Source organism: Engraulis encrasicolus, chromosome 15 (genome assembly GCF_034702125.1).
Source record: "Engraulis encrasicolus isolate BLACKSEA-1 chromosome 15, IST_EnEncr_1.0, whole genome shotgun sequence".
NCBI classification, from domain to species: Eukaryota; Metazoa; Chordata; class Actinopteri; order Clupeiformes; family Engraulidae; genus Engraulis; species Engraulis encrasicolus.
In genome coordinates, this window is record NC_085871.1 from 52,131,048 (window position 1) to 52,153,009 (window position 21,962).

At 40.6% G+C, this 21,962-nt stretch overlaps 2 protein-coding genes and 1 pseudogene across 4 annotated transcripts in view; 1 reads left to right on the forward strand and 2 right to left on the reverse strand.

Moving 5' to 3' along the window:
* Nucleotides 1–21,962, forward strand: part of LOC134464179 (zinc finger protein 664-like) — a 268,197-nt gene that overhangs the window by 115,913 nt on the left and 130,322 nt on the right. The gene's annotated exons all lie outside the window — the stretch shown is intronic.
* On the reverse strand, nucleotides 3,188–4,902 carry LOC134464347 (zinc finger protein 658B-like; annotated as a pseudogene).
* LOC134464172 (gastrula zinc finger protein XlCGF26.1-like) overlaps nucleotides 10,805–21,962 on the reverse strand; it is a 61,588-nt gene continuing 50,430 nt past the window's right edge. For both annotated transcript variants that reach the window (XR_010037855.1, XR_010037856.1), the window contains exon 2: nucleotides 10,805–11,080. The gene's annotated coding sequence lies outside the window, so the exon portion shown is untranslated. The remainder of the gene's footprint in view (nucleotides 11,081–21,962) is intronic.

The following is a 21,962-nucleotide window of genomic DNA, read 5'->3' on the forward strand; positions in this document are numbered from 1 at the left end:
CTTATGTTTTATCTTAATGTTTTAAATGTTTTTTTTTTACTCTAATTCATTTCCTTCTTTCTGCCCTGTTTCCTTTCATTTACATTTGTTAACTTTGTGAAGCACATTGAGTTGCACCTGTGTATGAAATGCGCTATATAAATAAACTTGCCTTGCCTTGCCTTGCATAGCCTGCAATGACTGTATTGGGCTGTGCATGTCATTATAATGCCGTTATGCTTATAAACCAGAGGTTCCCAATCCCAACCTTGCATACACATTTTTTTTCATGGCAAAAATTAAAACATGATTGAGCTACATTAAGTTGTGAGGAATATATATATATATATATATATATATATATATATATATATATATATATATATATATATATATATATATATATATATATATATATATATTGTAGCGCCGAGCGGTAGCCACTTCAGAAGGAGGACGGGAGGCAGAAGATACAGTTTTCGGTCTCTTTATTTCCTGCCCTCTTACACTCTAAAACGGGAAAAAGGAGGTGTCCCCAAAATAAAACAAACACTAACTTTGCTAATCTAAAAATACTCGCCATTCACACTGTCACACATCTGCCCGTAATCAAGTTCTCCTCAGCTCTGATTAACCGTTACAAACGTTATCGATCCCTTATCAATCACCCCGCCCCTTATCAATACCCATCCTATCTAATTCCTTAATTATTCCCGCCCGGACACCTCCCCCCAATCAAAACCCACCCCAAAACTGGTTGGCACACACAAAATTCTAGAAGACACACAAGGGAGTGGGGAACAACATTCACGCGCACAGATACACACACATTCACCATTCACACACACAGATAGACAGAGAGGGAATCCTATGGGGTAACACACACACACAGTCCACTCAAGGGGCTCGGCGCTACACTATATATATATATATATATATATATATATATATATATATATATATATATATATATATATATATATATATATATATATATACAATATATAAAATATCTTTTATTTGTGCATTCCTTGTTGAAGCAAAAATAAATAAAAAATAAGAATAAAAATAAAATTAAAAAATGGAATAAAAAGAATGGTATGTATATAAAAACTATGCTTTTGATGCAAAATTCAGTTCTGTGATGGCCGCTGCATAGAAACTGTTTTTCAGTCTGTTTGTCCTTGTCTTAATATATATATATATATATATGAACTTTATTACAGGCTCTAGGCCCAATAGGCAGACACACATCATAGTATACATAAAAACAATAAAATATAAAATAGGCAGGAAAAGAAAAGGAAGAGAGGAGAGAGAGAAAAAACACAACAAGCAATAATGCCTAAGCATATACAAACATATCTGTCATGACCCTCTTAAAAGGCAGCCATACCAATGCTTCCACATATATGATTGATATCGGATAGAGCTGCATCCATTCATTTGAATAAAACCTAAAGTGAAAAACCTGAAGTGAAAGAAATCCCAATTGGGAAACTCCAACTCCAACTCCAACACAGCACTCCACAGCACACAAGTGTTAACTGCACACTGCACATAATAAAATTGCATCTATGCCTCACCCTTGCAAGGGGGCAGCCCCCAATAGCGCCCAGTGTCAGTGTCAGTGTCAGCAGGTGCCAGTGTCAAGCCCTGCTGTGTACCACCTAATAAACTGACGTCACGTGAGGTAACATGATGATGATGATGACAGTTGAGCAAGTGAACACGAGAAGTGTCGCACAGAGTAGACCAGTGGTTCTCCATGGTCACATGACTACTGATACTCTAGATTAGTGGTTCTCAACTGGAACAGTCTGGGACCCAACATTTTCCACTCTCATTCTGTCACGACCCAATTTTTTTAACGACACTCGAATGACTGGTTGCATGCGACTATCTCGCATAAAAATTCTGATTTTATCTATGACGACAGATGACACAAGTTCAATCGCCTATCACCAGAAAAGTTTCAAATTGTTGCAGGAAAAGTTGGATGGGTTTTCTTTTGTTTTTTTAGCGAATCACGATTTTTTACACCTCGGCTCCGCGACCCACCCATGACCCCTCCACGACCCACTTTTGGGTCGCGGCCCACCAGTTGAGAAACTCTGGAGTAGACCATCTGCTGTGTGCTCCCTTGCCAAAGTCTCTCCTCACCAGGAGTAACAGAAACAGGACAAGTCACATAAGTGAGTACACCCCTCACATATTTTTTGCAGATATGTACGTTTATATTTTCATAGGACAACATTAAAGAAATTTCACTTTGACACAATGATTGGTGACCTGTTAACAACATATATAACCGTGAACATTTGTTGTTCACTCACAGAAAATCAAAATACAGCCATTAATGTTTCAAAATGTGCCATCAAAAGTGAGTACACCATTAAAATCTGGTAGAGAAGGGGCCCAAATCGTCTAGAAATGAAAAGGGATTAAAAGGGAGGTCATCGGTGTGCGTTTTAACCTTTCTTTACATTGAACTTATACATTTGGAGTTTGCACCTGCCTTAAATAGATCGGTGTGAGATTTGAATGAAATGGAGAGTTTCACAATCTGCTTCAGTAGTCACAGTGCATGTTGACACATGTTTCTTTTAGGTGTAATTCACCATCATGCTTGACTAGCCAGATGATACACTTTTTTTTGGTATAACTCACTTGTTTACCACCACACATGCTTGACACCATCTAAAGCAAATTTCAGGAATAGCTTCTTTCTGACTCACCACAGTGAACACCATTAAAATCCAGGTCACGGTGCAATACGTTTTAACTTAAGTTACTTAGCATTGTAACTAAGTAAATATTACAGATTTGTACCCTGTACTGTAATGCCTTACAATACTGCATTACAGCAAAAAGTAATGCATACTCCCAGCACTGAACATTAAAATTACATACTCCCAGCACTGAACATTAAAATTACATCGGGGGCCGCATAGGACGGCGTCAAGGACCGCAAACGGCCCTCAAGACATAGGTTCCCCACCACTATTCTAGTCACACTGGCTGCTAGCAAACGGCCTCTCTCAAATACGACAGTGACTGAATTCCTCATTCAAGTGTGATGACAAGTGTGTCTTCAGGTGACTGACTGTGGGAAGCTTTGGTCACACTGACTACAAGTGACTCCAGTGTGAATGCGACGATGTGATTGGAGGTGAGATGAGCACAAGAAACTTTTTCCACAGTCGGTTCATGAAAAAGGTTTCTCCCCTGTGTGAACACGCAGGTGGGATTGGAGCTCTGCTTTTCTGTTAAAGCTCTTGTTACACTGACTGCAAGCATACGGCCTCTCTTCAGTGTGACAAAGACAATGTTTGCGAAGGATAGACAGCGTTGAGAAACTCTTTCCACAGTCACTGCATGAAAATGGTTTCTCCCCTGTGTGAACACGCTGGTGGATTTGGAGCGCCTGTTTTATCTTAAAGCTCTTGCTACACTGGCTGCAAGGGTACGGCCTCTCTTGTGTGAGTGCGGCGATGTGTGAGAAGGCTACAAGAGTGTGAGAAACTCTTTCCACAGTCAGTGCATGAAAATGGTTTCTCCCCTGTGTGAACACGCTGGTGGATTTGGAGCACCTGTTTTCTCTTAAAACTCATTCCACACTGACTACAAGCGTACGGCCTCTCTCCAGTGTGAATGCGATGGTGTACAGTGAGGCTATGATGATGTACGAAACTCTTTCCACAGGTAGTGCATGAAAATGGTTTCTCCCCTGTGTGAACAATCTGGTGGGATTGGAGCTCTTGTTTTGACTTAAAGCACTTGCTACACTGGCTGCAAGCGTACGGCTTCTCTCCGGTGTGAATGCGGCGATGTACACGAAGTTTAGAAGAGTTTGAGAAGGTTTTTCCGCAGTCTTTGCATGAAAATGGTTTCTCTCCTGTGTGAATGTACTGGTGGACATGGAGTTCATATTTTGTCCTAAAGCTCTTGTCACACTGACTGCAAACGTACGGCCTCTTTCCAGTGTGAATGCTGCGATGTATGTGGAGGTTAGAAGACTCTGAGAAACTCTTTCCACAGTCGACACATGAGAATGGTTTCTCCCCTGTGTGAACACGCTGGTGGCGTTGGAGCTCTGCATTTGTCTTAAAGCTCTTGCCACACTGACTGCAAGCATACGGCCTCTCTTCAGTGTGACAAAGACAATGTTTGCGAAGGATAGATAGGTGTGGAAAGGTTTTTCCGCAGTCACTGCATGAAAATGGTTTCTCCCCTGTGTGAACGACCTGGTGTGCGTTGAGGTTTCCTTTAGTCTTAAAGCTTTTTGTCACACTGACTGCAAGGGAACGGCCTCTCTCCAGTGTGAATGCGCTGATGTATGTGAAGACTAGAAGACCGTGAGAAACTCTTGTCACACTGACTGCAAGCATATGGCTTCTCTCCAGTGTGCACGTGACGATGTCTGTGGAGGTTAAAATGCTTTGAGAAACTCTTTCCACAGTCTGTGCATGAAAATGGTTTCTCCCCTGTGTGAACATGTTGGTGGATTTGGAGCTCATATTTTGTCTTAAAGCTCTTGTCACACTGACTGCAAGCATATGGCTTCTCTCCAGTGTGCACGTAACGATGTCTGTGGAGGTGAGAATGCTTTGAGAAACTCTTTCCACAGTCTGTGCATGACAATGGTTTCTCCCCTGTGTGAACACGCTGGTGGATTTGGAGCTCATCTTTTCTCTTAAAGCTCTTGTCACACTGACTGCAGACGTACGGCCTCTCTGTAGTCAGGGCAGCAGAATGTGTTTTTCCACGAAACTCCTCTCCACTGGAACTGCAGTGTAGCTGATGCCCTGTGAGGAGTAGAATGGACATTAATGGACATGAATATTAATATGAAATCAACAACAAGACAGTCACAACAGTGTGAAGATTTACCCCTCCCACTTTCTGTTCTTTTACTGAGCCGTGGCCTAGTGGTTAGAGAGTTGGTCTTTCAATCTAGGGGTTGCCGGGTCAAATCCCCCCTGACCTTTCCCTACATCTCCATCCATGGCTGAAGAATCCTTGAGCAAGGCACCTGACCCCATATTGCTCCAGGGACTGTAACCAATACCCTGAAAAGTAATAGTTGAAAGTCACTTTCGACATCTGCTTCTGGCGTAAGGCTACAGCTACTTGCAAAGGTGGTTGAGGAAGGCACCTCTTGTGTATGCATCAACTTTATGAATGTGTATTACCTATGATTGCCTATTAATTGTCATGTTGAAGTGCACTATCTTTTTACTTTTAGGATGACCACAAAAGTTAAAAATGTTCGGCAGATAGTCGCAGAATGCCCCATTTTAGCTGTTTTTTTTTTTTTTTTTAAATTCGCACCGCAGAAAAGGGGGGAGAAATATAGTTATCGTTAAAGTGTAAAAATATTGAGATGTTAGGTTTTATTATTTGTAAACTGGGGCTAGACGGGCTGGAAGGCTCTCTTTCAGCCTTCAAGGAACAACAACACATACACACGGTCACATTCTCTTTGATGACCATCTACTACACCAGGGGTCGGGAACCTTTTTGGTGGAGAGAGCCATAAACGGCCATTTTGTTCAAAAAATATTTTTTGCATGAGCCATACCATTTTCGCCATTATTATTTCTAATGCTAATTGTCATGCACAGAAGGGAATAAAAGTAACGCTTGCATTGGGGATAAGAAGGGGGAGAGCTGCCGAAAGAAGAACTAAAACTAGCTGTGGATGTGCATTTAAGAAGCCACGCGCATGCATTACCGTAAGTTTCTAATTTTTATGCATCGGAGTTGCCAATGAGAATGGCGGGGGTGCTTCTAATCTAGCCATCAGACAGACACAGGGAAGGTGCCTGAGGAGGGAGGAGGGAGGGAGAGAGAACTTCAAGAGAGGATGCTCATCTTGGTCACGCTGACAATAGTTAACATTTTACAGTTGATATGTGGCTGACATGTCTATTTTTAGTAATTCCCGAAAATATGGTACAAATCGCGTCCCTTACCGACATGTGTCCCCAATAAGGAACTCGTGATTTAACCGCCAAGTACAGGACGATTCCGTATTTCAAGGGACGAATGGCAACCCTATGTTTGCCTACGCATTGTGGCACCAGTTATCTCGCAATCACCCTGAACTGGGAAAGACTTACGTCAGTTGATTCAACCAAAGCGATGGGGTACAGCGCTAAAATTTATATCCCTCACTTGTGTTTCCTCCACTTGATTTGCCATCATAATGGCACGATCGTGAACAGTTACTTTGTTTTGGATACAACCGTTAGCTAGCTGAACTGTAGGTAAAGCATTACGGATGGAGTGTTATCTCACACGACACGACCCAGCGCGGGCACGGCATTGTCCAATAAAAACACACGGTTTTCATATCTGTACAGTAGCCTTCGTCGAAGGCCTGTGCTTGGCTCAGCTGATCAGACGTAGGCCTAACCGTGAACTTCAGTGGTAGAGAACAGACCTGGGATGGATTAAATGCGAGATGATAACTTTATATTTTGAATATTATTTTAACTTTTTATTTCAGTAAGTCCATTTTTATTTTAGCGCCGTACCAAAATTATTCATGGCTTATTGAGTAAACAAATTATAGGTTTGTCCGAGAGCCACATGCAGTTCCCAAAAGAGCCACATGTGGTTCGCGAGCCATAGGTTCCTGACCCCTGTGCTACATTAGTGCTTGAGCTGCCCCAGTCGTGCCACAAGCATGTCCACATCTGCTCTTTCTGCAGAAATACAAGCTAGTTGAGTTACAAAAATAAATATTATTCAGTATGTATTATTACATATAAATACATAAATAAAGCATTATTTTATCTTTGAATATATTTCAGTGAAAGTCCCAAAGGTTTCTGACTTGCGGTTGTAACACACTTACAGTTGAGGACGATATTATTAGCCCTCCTCCTGAAATTAGACATCTCTCTTGATTAATCATTGAGACTGAACATTATTAATGAATCTATGTTATTCTGGAAACTAATACAACATGAAGATAGTATCCAATAAGTTGAATTTGGACTTTTCCATTGTTACAATGAGTTTAAACAAAAAAGGATAAAAATGGCAAGGACAAAATTATTAGCGCCTTTATCATTAATAGTCAATACAGTGCTATTTATTAACCAAAATTGACACCAGGCACTTTGATTAGTTGTTAACTATGTTGGCACATGATTTGGGACCATTTTGTCATTGTTGAGGATTGAAAAAAGGAAAAAACCGCAACACCGATGCTCCCATTTACTTCATTTTAATGTGACGTTTCGGGCCACCCCGGCCCTTCCTCAGACATAAAAAATCATTTCATTTTGTCATTGTTGAGGATAGCCATTCATTTTTAGCACTCCTCTAAGACTATCTAAAGCAGTGCTTCCCAAACTTTTTCACATCACGTACCCCTTGGAGCATTTCAGCTCCATCCGCTGACAAACAAAACACGATGCACATCAACAGAAACGTCCACAGATGAATGGGCATAGAGATAACATTGTTGCAACATGTTGTGTAGGCTACACCAGTAGGTCCTCTATGAAAGGCTTTCAGCCAGATATGTAATGGCCCATTAAGGTTGCTAAATTGACATGTTTTCGACCAGCCATTATTGTTTAGCAATCTCTCAGCATTTTTTAAGGAGAGGGCACTTAGAGGTGTGAATGTACATTAAAACGTGAAATGGCTAGTAGCCATGTCAACTTTGTAGACAAAGTTAAAATTTGAATGAAATTGGATGGACCTGTGACTGCGCTAAAAGTTATAGGAGTCACCTAAATTGAACACACATACTTGTTCACGGCTAATTAGGGGGGTGTCAGAAGGTAATATTAGGCCTACTGCACTTGACTAAAATATGACATTGCATGAACATAGCAGTTCGCTAAAAGCATGCTAACAAACACATAGCCTGCAGTCTGCCTGACGAACCAGTCCTGACAAAGCTTATTTTGTCAAAATCCCAAAAGTAGCAAGTTATCTTACTCTTGGCGTAATCACAGGTACTTGTGGATTGAAGCACATATGGCAGTCCCAGAAACTCTTCACCAACTCCAGAAAGTAACGTGAACATGATGATGCTTTGTTTGATGCTGCACTATGCAGACTGAAGGAGATGGAACACACAGAGATGTGCCACGCACGCGACTCTCCTCAACAGCTGATTTTGCGATTAACCCCCATGGAAAAATAAATTAATATGTGTACTGAAAACGATGTTTACAAGGAAACAATTTAACCAATACCCTTGAAATACCGAAAACATCAATGCCTGCCATCACCTTGCGTACCCCCTAGGGGTACGCGTACCATAGTTTGGGAACCACAGATCTAAGCTTAAAGGATTGAGGTCTGAACCACTCCATGACCATGGTTTTAGTATCCTTGAAGAACATGTGAACTATTTTGATGTAAGTTTTGGGTTATTATCTTATTGAAATATCCAGTGAAGATCTTAGCTTCCTGTATGAGCATATTTTTGCATGGTCACCTTCCACATTCCATCATAATCTTCTGTTTTTATGGTGCCGTACACCCAAACAAGGTTTCCTTTGGCTGAGGCTGCCACATAATGATGCTTCCACCACCAAGTTTAATTGTGGAAACCATGTTATAAAGGTTTAAGGCCTATCCCTTTCTCCACCTGACAGAAGCAGAATTCATGCATCAAATCAGGTGCAATTGAATCTCATCAGATGAAAGCAGATGAAAGCAAAGTCCTCAACTGTATGTCACTAGTTCTGATCTCTCACCACTAAGGCTGTAACGATATTGCATCGAACCGAGGGATCGCGGTACACAGACCCACGAACCCCTATCGCGAAACTTCCTCGCAGAATCGCGATGCGCCCTTTAAAAGTTGTTACCAAAGTTCTTCCATAACAAAATCTCTGTTGTTACCCCTCAGTCTAGAAAACAGCAGCATAAAGGCAAATGTTTGCATATGCGCTTAAAAAAGACAAGTAGAAAAGGGGCGCACATGTGCACTTCCATTCATCCCTCTCTTATAAAATGTTCCGTCCAACCAGCACGTGCATTTGTTGTTATCAATTGCCTGAGCTACCTCCGCGAGACGAAACACTTGGAAACGTCGGATGGTTAAGCACAGAAATGAACAACAGACCCAAGAAGGCTTTATAAAACGTGTGAAGGTGTTTAGTTGCATGCGCCGATGCTGTTGAGTGGAGACAGACGTTGAGCAGAGAGAGAGAAAGAGAGCGAGAGAGCGAGATGCCCAAATTCATAAACCACGCGACGCTCTATAAGGGAAGTGTCTGAAGTCGGGCGAACGTTGAGGTCGATGTGGATAGCCTATTAATAGGCAGCGTTATTCTTCCCCGCATTGACCGCCTGCCTAGCGAAAACATGCTCCATTTCAGCCTGCATCCATTCCCGCTCTTGACAAAATGTCAAATCACAAAACCAAACAAAGGACAACGTGCGTGTTGCATAGTGAGAACATAGGCTAACTGAGGTTCATTTCGAGTTTTGTTTGTATAAGCGTGCGCGCGCTGCTGGACGATCAAAAAAGTTACAAAAATATTAAACATCAAAATTAAGTGTTGCATTTTTGTAAGTAACTTTATGCAACAGGTTTCCTGACGAGATATGACCAGTGTTGTTTCAGTTAATGTTTGGATATTACTTGGATAATGTTTGATAATGTGAGACAGTTGTTATAGGCTACCTACTGGAACCCTGACCCTTCTCTCTCCGTCTCTGTCTCTCTCACACACGGTCAGCATCTCAGCATCATATGATCTAAGCCTATTGATCTAAGCCTATTAATAAGAAGCCTACTTTTCCTTGGTGAACTAATATCCCTTATTTCTCTGTGTTGTGCTTTGATGTCAAGACCTGGGGAACAGGTTGCAGTGGTATATCTGCAACATCATTTAGGTACACCTACAAAATTAATGTAGGCAGGTAGGCCTAAATGCAAAAAGAAATCATAGCCTATATAGGCCTATAATTTATTTTCTTCTTTTTTTCCTTTAAAAATAAAATAAAATCGTGGGGCGTATCGAACCGTGGGTCATATATCGTGATACAAACCGAATCGTGGGTTGGGTGTATCGTTACAGCCTTACTCACCACCCTTCCATAATACTACTGTACTAGTGGTATACTATCATCAAAAGTCAGGTTAAATTTGCTGTTACTGCAACAGTTCAACAAAGACGCTTTTGCACACCTCTGTAGTTGGGCAGGTACGTAGGATATTATCCCAGTTAAGTGAGGTTATCATTCAAGTGTAAAGGAATCCCGCACACTGTCCATTCCACCAACAAACTTTAACAAGCTTCGGTCATCCGACCTTCTTTAGGTAAAGTACTATATAATAAGCTTACTATACTATAATCTCTTCATGTCTTACCAGATCTCTAAAATTTACTCTTTTTAAGAGTTTTTATTTATTTATTTTTATTTTATAAAGTTGGAAAACGTGAAAAAATCATATGTACATATTGTCATTTAGAGGATTTATTTGCATCTATTGTGTCTTACCAGATCTCTTCCTTGCCTTGGCATCTCTGTGGTTCTCTTCATTGTTCTCCTGCCGTCCTTGTGGTCTACAGCAGTCCACCAGCACTACAGATACGCTCCTCAGACTGTACAGAGAACGCAGGGTCTCCTCGCTGTCCTCTTTTACGCTCCTCAGCTGAGCTGGAGAACCGGGAAACTGCTCTGACTCTTCTTTTACGTTCAGATGTTCTGGGGAACCAGGGAACTCTTCTCTCTCTTCTCCTTTTATGTTCAGCTGTGATGGAGAGGTAGGGAACTCTTCTCTCTCTCCTTTTATGTTCAGCTGGGATGGAGAACCAGGGACCTCTCCTCTCTCTCCTTTTATGTTCAGCTGGGATGGAGAACCAGGGACCTCTTCTCTCTCTCCTTTTGTGTTAAGCTGTTCTGTAGAACCAGGGAACTCTCCTCTCTCTTCTTTTATCTCCAGCTGTTCATGAGAACCAGGGAACTCTTCTCTCTCTTCTTTTATGTTCAGCTGGGATGGAGAGTCAGCTAAGCTGAACTCCTCTGTCTCTTCTTTGATGCTCCTCATCAGCTGGAGTGGAGAGTTGACTTCTGCAGAGGCCATCTTAGTAGTGTTCTACAGACCTTGAAACTGGAGAGAAACAGCATGACAATTACTGGAAAAGTTTGTGTTTTTCACATTTGCAACCCCACCTGTGACACATGCACAAAATGGTTTTCAGTGTGTGGAATGTGACACATGTGCACTACTCAGTTAAAATACTGGGTAACACTTTCTATGAAGCCCATATCTATAGCGCATTATGAGTGCATATATAACAAATTACAATGCACATTATGATTACTTACAATGCATTACGACTACACCCATGATGTTTCATGATGCTTTATGTTAACAGTAATGAGTAACCATGAATCTAGCTTATAACACTTTATAAATCCAAGGGTATTATGAGTGCTCATGACTGGATATAAACTACAGGCGGCCTGATGGCGCTTACAGTACATTATGATGCATTATAGATGTGCATTATACAGTGCATTATAGATGCATCCATATGAACTTCACTTTACTTAGAGCACACATTGACGACGTATGATCTCACATGAACCATTATAGCATTGTATGAGCCCTTATGACAGTTTATCATCCAGGTCTGTGCATAGAGGGGTATAGGTACTCAAAATGTACTATAAGCCCCATCAGGCAGCCTGTAGTGTATAGCCAGTCATGAGCACTCATGACACCCTTGGATTTATAAAGCATTGTAAGCTAGATTCATAGTTATCCATTACTGTTAATATAAAGCATCATGAAGCATTATGACTGTAGTCATAATACGTTGTAAGTAATTATAATGTGTCTTATAATTTGTTATAAATGCGCTTATAATGTTGGCTTTAAGTAAAGTGTTACCAAATACTGTATCTGACACATTTTGTGTTAACGTTGCATATTAATTATTCTTATTTTTAAATGTGTTTGAAATGCTAAATGTAGCCAGTTACTTGGGTTCGAGCATTTCTCGAAACCAAAGTTGGTTACTACACTAGCTACTTTGTTGTTTTCAATGCATTTTCTCATTGGCAACTACCGAAGTTGCTAACAGGCTAACGACTTTTCTTTTGAGAAATGCACCCCAGAAATGTGCTGCCCTACAAAGCAAAAAGGCAGTAACTGCGCAGAGCTCAAAACGGAGTCAGTTGACTTTTAAATGATACTACAATCCAGTATAAGTGTTTTTTGGGAGATTATTGACATGTGACAGATTTATTACTTTATATTACCACCTTTTTTGCAGATCAATCATTTTATTTAGCTTTAGACTTTGATATATATGGCATTAAAGTCATAGTGACTCATTTTCAACAGCAATGCAGTTACTGCCTTTTTGCTTTGTAGGGCAGTGTGGCTTGAATGACAAATTTTGTTACACTGTCAATTTGACACATGACACAACAGGAATCAACGATGTAAGTGAAAAGTGAAAGTGTAAATAAAATTACTATATCACCTTAACAATTTCACTGTATTACCTTATCAAATTGACCTGAAAGAACACACACAGAAACAGAGGTAGCATTTAAAATCTGCGAGCGACGATGGGTTATCTGCCCTTACAGATGGTACATTGAAAATGGCAGCCCACTCCACCCGAGACGTAGCCATGCTTTTATTTGGTCCTAAAAGCTAACGTCATCTTTCAAAGTTATCAATCTTCATGTCAACCTGGAAACATCTGCTATCTGCCAGGACAATTGTAGGAAAAGTCCCTCTGACTTGGAAAGCAGGAAAGGCCAACATCGCAGGGCCAGGAAACCCACAGACGCAGAGGCAGACAGAAATACAGAGAGGAAAAGCAGACAAGACAGAAAACAACTTAAGTAATAGCAACCTATATGTATGAATTCAAATGGATATATTTTCATAAAATGTATAAATGCAGTGAATTTATTCACATATCCCTCCTGTTTATGAAAATTTAACCATTATTACTTAACAATCACCGTGGCTTTCACGCATGGTGTGTAGAATGAAAATGTTAAAATATAAAGGTCATAGCTATTCAGAACCATTACACTGCGTTAGTCTGCTCCATATTGGTTAGGCTGGAATTTATAAACAGTTCCAAATTGTCTCAATTCTTTAACAAGGCTGTACCCATGCTTGTCCAGGAAACGACTTTCTCAAAACCAGCAGTTTTTTTGTCATTCAGACAGAAGCACAAATACCTCCTCAACCTTGTTGTGGCAAAGATTGAGCACTAAAATGTACAACAGTCAGTCAATAAAATATGAAACTTCCTTCAAAGTTGACACTCTTGTTTACCAAAACTTTTTCCCCAAAGAAATTATGAATGGCCCCTTTATTGAACCACCCACTGTTTGCAAACCCATGTGAATGTTATTCAAACTTTTGTATGTGGCACGACAGCCTTTAATGAATTCACTCATGTAAAATCAGCATCAGTATGTTCCTCACTAAACGTTGAATGCAACTGTATGCAATTCACTTCAAAACCTGAAATCAGAAAATTTCCTGAGAATAATAAAATAATCAGCAAATTAAATGAAACAATAAAATAATGGAAAAGATGAACTCAGTGAAACAATTAGTTGTGCAGTATACCCCTAACCTGTCTTGCTTGCAGAAGTGGTCACTAACTAATATCCATAATGTCCATCTTCTTCTTCTTGTTGTTGTTGCCAGACCAGTCTCTCTCTCTCTCTCTCTCTCGTGGCCACCCTTATGGGCAGCTGTCGTTGCTCCGTCAGATCCAGTCTTTGCATGTGTCCATAGCACCCCTCCAGATGAGGACTGTCCGAGCCTTGGAAACACTCGGCCGAGCCCTTTGAGGAGAAGGTATCACGAGACACCCCCTACAAATCCAGTACCGTTCAACTCAGTCTTTCAGCAATATTTCGACGATCTCTGGTACATTTCTTTGGCACCAGTCCGTGGATGCTGGCATCAGCTCCTTGCCTGCATGGCACTGTGGCAAACCCTCAGCGACTCATTTGCACTCCTCCAGCCTTTCTCAAGCTGGCAGGATTCAGTCCTGGCATTTGTGCCCACATCTGCCATCAGGTCCAACTGACCTCAGCTCCTTGAACTCTGTCCATCGAAACTCCTGGAACGTCTCCTGACGCCCCTTTGTCACTTGAAACAACTCAGTCCACTTTCAATCAGAAAGAAACACCGTCCATTAATCCACAAAACTTTCAAAACGACAGTCGTTGATCCTCTGGAAACAGCAACAGATCATCTCAGCAGAGACAACCCTTTTGATGACATCAGTCCAACTGTCCATGTTGAACTTTTTTCCCTCACTTGAGAGACAGCTCTGTTCTTGAGAGAGATTCCCAGAGAGGCAGAGAGATCATCCACTGGCAACCTTCCATGATGGTTTTCTCCTCTTCGACCACTCCTCAATTTCCACCTGTAACTACAAACCAATGTTAGCACACACCCAAATTATTTCACCATTTTCAACAATCAGTGTCAGTGTATTCACTAAACCTCAACCTATATGATGTTGTATGCATGTATGGTGCATTCTAGTGAACTTGTTCATGACCTATAACACTTCTTTTGGCAAAATAATTAAAATTTCTACATTACTATATCACCTTAATAATTTCACTGTATTACCTTATCAAATTGACCTGAAAGAACACACACAGAAACAGAGGTAGCATTTAAAATCTGCGAGCGACGATGGGTTATCTGCCCTTACAGATGGTACATTGAAAATGGCAGCCCACTCCACCCGAGACGTAGCCATGCTTTTATTTGGTCCTAAAAGCTAACGTCATCTTTCAAAGTTATCAATCTTCATGTCAACCTGGAAACATCTGGCTATCTGCCAGGACAATTGTAGGAAAAGTCCCTCTGACTTGGAAAGCAGGAAAGGCCAGCATCGCAGGGCCAGGAAACCCACAGACGCAGAGGCAGACAGAAATACAGAGAGGAAAAGCAGACAAGACAGAAAACAACTTAAGTAATAGCAACCTATATGTATGAATTCAAATGGATATATTTTCATAAAATGTATAAATGCAGTGAATTTATTCACAGAAAGCCCATTGGGAAACTCCAACTCCCATTGTCATTGTGACACAGCACTCCACCAGGGCTTGACACTAACTTTGTCACTTGCCTGCCATATGGCTAATGGCTTTCCTGAGTCACTAGCCATCCAGCTATTCTACTAGCCACACATTTGATATTGTTGTTTTTCTTTATCATGACACTGTTCATCTAACCTCAGAAGCTAAGGTGTTAAAGCAGTCAGATGAGTGCATAGCTTTCAACATGGAAGTAAATCAAACAAATAGAAACTGAGTAACTGAGCTTTTTCTTGAACTTAAATAGAAACAATTGATACACAAGGCATAAAATGCAGAATAAATGCTATTCTGATATGCTATACCAGTGGTTATCAAACTTTTTGTGTGAAGTACCACCCGAGAAAATATTGAGCTCTCCAAGTACCACCTTGACAACCGACATTAGAATATCACAGAAAAGGCCTTCCGTACTCACTTTTGCCGGTCAATACAGGAGAGGTTCATAACGGCATCAACAGCTACGCTACGGTCACATTCTGTGCAAGTTTGTTTTTAATTTTTTTTGCTTGCCTAGTATTATTCTGCATTATGTTTGTATGTCATACAGTTCAATATTTCAAAATGTGTGACAAAAGAGACATTTTCCACTCCAACAACTTGATCAGCCTTCAAAATCAATGCACAAATGAATTCTTCCAAGTACCACCAGAGATGTCTCAAGTACCACCAGTGGTACGCGTACCACAGTTTGAGCACCCCTGTACTATGGGTGGGAGACGTGACGCCTTGTTTTTTCGTAACATTGGTTAAAAACCTACAAAACTGTTATTTTCCTTTAAAAAACAAATGTCAATGAAAGAAGATGTGGTACATTATGTTTCATATTAGTCTTAGATGAGAAGAAACATTTTTGTCAAGATTTATGTAAAGGGTTATATGTCAAATTTCCTGCGGTGTGACTGTAACATTAATGAAACAATATATAATAATATATATATCAATTAACCAACACCATTTTGAATAATGTATGAAGCATTTGGCATGATTGCATAAATCTTAACTTTAGATTAAGATATGTGAATGTGGAAAACACTCAAGACAGTAATATTAACTACAAGTTCCATTTTGTAACACAAATTGCGTCCTGTGGGGTGACATGTATGTCAATGTTTGTGAATGGGCAGCTGCAAGGCCAACTACAAGGGTCTTAAAGACTGGCTCCTAACCAGTCAGTACCTCAGTTATTGGAGAGTGCTGTGGAAGTTTAAAGTGACTCTTAACCTCTTAATATGTCTACATATTGCAATCTTTCTGTCACGCAATGCTTAGGTTCATTTTATGGTGTCCTGTGGTGTGACTGCTCTTATAGGAAGAAAAAAAACGTTTTTTTATTAATGAAAACACATATTAAGATTAAACACAATATCATTATCAAGTTAGCATGAGCTCAGATGTCAGCCATGTATACAAAAGGATTAAAATGGCCATAATGCAGTGAATTCCCTGTGGTGTGACTCTATTTTCCTGCGGTGTGACATGCCTACACTCTAAAAAGAGCTGGGTTATTACTTTGACTAAACCCCTGGGTCAATTGCTTTTCTATGAAAAATGGGTTAAATATAACCCATATTGGGTCATTTTCCGTACCCATTACCTGGGTTATTCGCTAAACCCACATCAGCACCCAGGCCCTGGGTCATTTCAACCCTGTAATCTTGTCAATATATTTGAATTTTGAATTTTACCGCCCGGACGCCATTGCCAAAACGGCTAGTAAACTCAAGAACTACCAACGTCCAGAAGAAAGGACACCGGATGGCATGTGAAAGCATTGTTTAGGTAAGTGTGCGCCTTTTATTACATATAAACTTGCCATATTGCTTTTCGCGGTGTAAATATGCGTCAGCCGTGAGTTCCTGTTTGTGGCGAGTAGCCTATATTAAGGCACATTTCATAGAAAGCTATACCCATTTCGAGTAGGCCTAATAGGAGGAAACGGTAACTAATCTTTTAAGGGGAGCAAATGAATAAGCACTCTGTCATAACTGCAGCGGTTTGCTATCCTGTGGTGGATTTGGGAATATATTTGCTACATTTCATTGGAAAGTAGTATCAAAGATTCTCTATTCTAAATATAGCATTAAGAACGTCTCTGGTAGTATGTTCGTCCAGCCTTCGTCCAGGTTCTGTCAACGGTGGTTAGTTAGCTAATAACCAAGACACTACGGTAAGTCATAATGTTAGCCCTTCTGGGATTCATTTGGTTGCTATTTAGCATAGTTCTAGCTTATAACGGATGGTTGGCTGTCAGTGGTTGGGCAGATTCTTTTTAGGTAGGGGGCTAAGTGTGTCTACTCGACGATAAATTGAGGTTACACAGTGAGGCGATATACTTTCTATACGGGCTGTGATACTACTAGCCTAATGCAGGACGCAACTGACACAAATCTGAGAAATTAGCTAACTATATCTAGCCGCTACCTGGCTCCACTCAACCTAGAATTCTGTTCATAACGACAGCATTTTCGTTTGGGGCCGCAAGCTGGCATCTGAAGGCTGTCTTCGGTTTCCACAAGTGTCATGTTAGTTCTACATACTGTAGGGGAGTCGACGGGCTTTCTTCTTTTTCTGTGTCAACTAGAACTAGTTTTATGAGAGCAAGTGCTTGTGTTGTGTGACTTCTCCTGACTCCTGCGATGTTCTTCCGAGGCCGAGCTCACTGCGACTTGCACCTTTCACAAGTCCGAACTCTGATAAAGGCAGAGGGAGGGATAGCTCGCGCATTAAATATTACCGGTATGTTAGGTGTGGTAAGTCGCATCGTGTGTTTGGGCAGCTTGCCTGTGCAAGAAAATGTTGTCGCGACAATTGTTTATTGTTTGTGTGTCAACTGGCGTTTCTTATCTCGTATGTGCTTTGCTGGCTTGGCTAGAGTAGTAGCTCTATAAATACGGATGAAGGCAACGCGTGGAAAACGTGTTTACATTCACCAGTCGTTGTGTTCCAAAATTACGGAGGGAATAGTTATCCAATTTCTTTCATTCACGAGCAGGGATGTGTTGCTTTGTTGACGCTACAGGGAAGTTTCCTGGTTTAAAGAAATTTGTGGCTATAGGCAACAGCTACTTCAACATGCTTTGCATGAAATCGTGCGTGTGTAACTTAGTTCTAGTGTGAGTGTGTGATATTGTACTCTGTGCAGTATTTACGAAGGGACTGGTTGGTTTATATTTTTGTTTATGTAAATGAAAAATGTAAAGTTGTGTGTAGTAGTGAGACAAAAGCCTTTCATACATTTATTTAAGGTTGTCTGTTGTCTGTTTGAAGGTGTGTCTGCAAAGCTCTGAAACGTTTTGTCTTTTTTTTTATCTCTTCTGCCCTGGATAAGGTGGACTTCTCTCCTCTGACCGGTTACCAAGACAGCTGGGTGTGTAGGAAACTGGAACTAAGTCACTGAAGAAGTAAACCGATGAAAACCGATTTGGATTGTCTGAGAGATGTAAGTCAGTGAGTTCAGGATAAATGTGTATCAACTGTATTGTAGGCTTATTACTTGAACAATAAAATCACAACAACTGCTTATTTTTCAGCTGTAGGGCACAAGTAAGAGGAGAAGAATGCTGCTCAGCTGGGTCGGCGTCGGCCACACTACTTATTCAAGAAGCCCTTGGATATCATCGGCATGTATGAAGTAAGTTTTTAATGTCATGCACAACAGAAGGCGTGAATGCGCTCGCACACGTGCGCACACACACACACACACTAACAATGAGGCCTGATATTGTTCTTTGATGCTGTGAATGTGTATGGAATGCCTACTGTCTGGTGTCACTTCAGACAATTTTGCTACGGTTTACTGTATGTTCTGTCTATCTGTTTGCCAAACTCTCAAACTTGTTGTCTGTCTTTTTGTCTTCCTCTTTGGGCACCGGCAGGCACAGTCATTCCGGTAGTCCGTTCCTCGATGGACGTGATGACCTGGCACCAAAACCGCTTAATGTGTACGGAGCTGTGTCTGCATCGAGGGAAGAACGCGGCACTGAAATGTGAGTGTATGATCCAAGAATTGTAAACATGGGTACCAGTTGTACTATATATTTCACAGTAAAATCCCAATTACTCATAGTTATTCATTCTTTTTCTGCTGTAGGACACAAATGAAAGAAGATTACTTCTGCTCTGCTGGGTCTGTGACACTATTTATCCGAGGAGTCCTCAAACATCAGGATGTAGGAAGTAAGATATTTTTATGTCATGCATAACAGCCCATGCGTGCACGCACACGCGCACGCACACACACACACACACACACACACTCATGCATACCTACACACATGCACACCAGGGCTTGACATTAACTTTTTCACCCACTGGCCACTGTGGCTAGTGGTTTGCCCGAGTCACTAGCCATTCAGGCATTCCACTAGCCACAGATTTTATATTGTTTATTCTTTCTTTATCGTGATGGTGTACGTCTAACCTTGGAAGATGAGGCGCTAAAGCAAGATTAGAGTATAGCTTTCTACATGTAAGTATATCAAGCAAATAGAAACTGAGTTACTGAGCTTTTTCTTGAACTTAAATACAAACTGTTGAAACACAAGGGGCAAACAATAGAATATATGATGCGTATGTCGCTGCCAGCCAAATTGGCTAGTGACACTGAAAGTATTACTAGCCACAGACAAGTTTTACCAGCATTTGGCCTGTTGGCTGGTGCCAGTTTCAAGCCCTGACACACACACACACACGTACAAAACATGCGCATGCACACCCCACTCTACACCACACACAGATAAACACACACAACCTTAAAGGGACACTTTGTGAGATTTTTAGCTGTTTATTTCCAGAATTCATGCTGCCCATTCACTTATGTTACCTTTTTCATTAATGCTTACCACCACCATCAAATTCTAAGCATTCATTATTAATTGAAAAATTGCACTTTTCATACATGAAAAGGGGGATCTTCTCCATGGTCCGCCATTTTGAATTTCCAAAATTAGCCATTTTTAGCTGCAAAAATGACTCTACTTGGACCATGCTAGAAAATATTTGTTTATTACTTAGTAAACTTTCATGCAAAGATTAAATTTGGCAATAGGCAGCCCAGTTTCAATGAGCAGCATAGTTGCAGTACCTTTTTTGACCATTTCCTGCACAGTGTCCCTTTAAAGGAAAATCCCTACTAGTTTCAACATCCAATTATATTGTTCTCACTACCACTGGTTTGTCAGGACCCAACAACGCAGTTCAGGATAAATGTGTATGTCAACTGTATTGTAGGCCTATGACTTTAACAATACAATCACAATAACTGCTTATTTTTTGGCTGTAGGACACAAGTAAAAGGAGAAGAATGCTGCTCAGCTGGGTCGGCGGCCACACTACTTATTCAAGAAGCCCTTGGATATCATCAGCATGTATGAAGTACGTTTTTTTATATCAATGCACAACAGCAGGCGTTAATGCACACACACACTCACACACACACATGTGTGAGGCCTGATATGTGAGGCCTGATATTGTTCTTTGGTTCTGTGAATGTGTATGGAATGCCTACTGTGTGGTGTCACTTCAGACAATTTTGCTACAGTTTACTGTATGTTCTGTCTACTAGTTTGCCAAACTCTCAAACTTGTTGTCTTTCTTTTTGTCTTCCTCTTTGGGCACCGGTAGGCACAGTCATTCCGGTGCAGTCAAGTCAGAAATAACATTTTATATACCTGTGTGTGTGTGTGTGTGTGTGTGTGTGTGTGTGTGTGTGTATATATATATTACATTACATTACATTATTACATTACATTGCATTTGGCAGACGCTTTATAACCAAAGCGACTTTCAAAAGAGGACATAATCAAGCCCACATCACAAGTAAATACAAAGTGTACAGGAGATATACAGAACAATATAATTTACCTAAACCATATTTATGATGACTGAGATGGAAAAGCCATGTCTTGGCCTAATCATTTACACTTTTCTTTTCTTTTTTGCTTTTTCAAGACTTGTGGTGAGATGCCAAGAGCTGCCATGAGGGATATGCAACCTGCAGCTTCACCGTGCTTTTGGGAGGTCATCTACTACGTGAACCTTAATATCTACAAGCCAGCTACTTTAAATCCTTGAAAGGGTAGTGATGTCAATCAAATCAGATCACGAGACAAGGTCCTGAGGTACAAACTGTCAATATAATTGCGACATCCCTGTCAGTTCTTTTGGACTGGATACATGCTGTGTTTGAAATGTATTATTTGGATAACCACCCATCAGGGAATACCTTGTTTGTTAATGACAGATAGACCTGCCATGGACATGTAGTGCACACTTTGATGTTTTTTTATTTTAACGTTTTCTATGTTTTTTCAATGTTTTTTTTATTTATGTTCTGTTATATGCTGGTTATGTAAGTACTGTATGGAATGTAGTGACTGTAGAGACCAAGACAAATTTCAACCTGGGGACAATTAAGTTCACTCCACTCTGTTAGCGCAGTTATGGATGCACTGTAAAGTTTGTAATTAACAAAAAGTACGGTGAGAAGCCTGTTTGTGCAGATGGACCTGCTGGCGGGTCTGTTTACTCATAGCTAAAAAGCAACATATTCTCTGTGCAAAGCACATGGGCTCTTCGCAAAGGGGTTAAACATTTTAATGTGCTGTTTTACAGTGTGCTATACAAAAGGTAAGGTGAAACTAAATTTTTGAATTTCTATAATTGTACAGTGTCACTGAAATCAAATGGTACATTGGTAAAACAGAACCATTTCCTTTAACCCCTTTTAGCAGACCCTATGTTTTAACTTTACTGTCACCAATATTGTAATGACTGAGTTTTAACCTGTTACTTAAAGCTCTTGGTAATGTCATAGCAATGTTGCTGTGATGTAGTTGAGTCTTTTCGGTCATGAGTGATCAGTCTTGCTGATAACCCATCTT